Source organism: Cicer arietinum, chromosome 3, assembly GCF_000331145.2.
Source record: "Cicer arietinum cultivar CDC Frontier isolate Library 1 chromosome 3, Cicar.CDCFrontier_v2.0, whole genome shotgun sequence".
In the NCBI taxonomy this organism is placed as follows: domain Eukaryota; kingdom Viridiplantae; phylum Streptophyta; class Magnoliopsida; order Fabales; family Fabaceae; genus Cicer; species Cicer arietinum.
In genome coordinates this window covers 17,103,970-17,104,207 of record NC_021162.2, presented here as the reverse complement: position 1 = coordinate 17,104,207, position 238 = coordinate 17,103,970, and positions in this window count along the sequence as shown.

Here is a 238-nt window from a genome sequence, read left to right as displayed (position 1 = left end):
GCTTCCTATGGAATTTTGAGGCAGAATTCCTAGAGCGTTCACTAGACTGGGATACACGTGCAGGGCCCTAAATGCACGGGCTTTTTAGAATACACCTAATGAAAAGGTTGTGTGTGGGTTTGATGTCAGAGATAGAGTTCAAAACTACGGGTTACTCTTGTTGAATCTGAATCCTACTCGCTATGCAAAGGTTCAAGTCGAAAGACACCTTTGTTTATGCACAATCTTATAGAAGCGT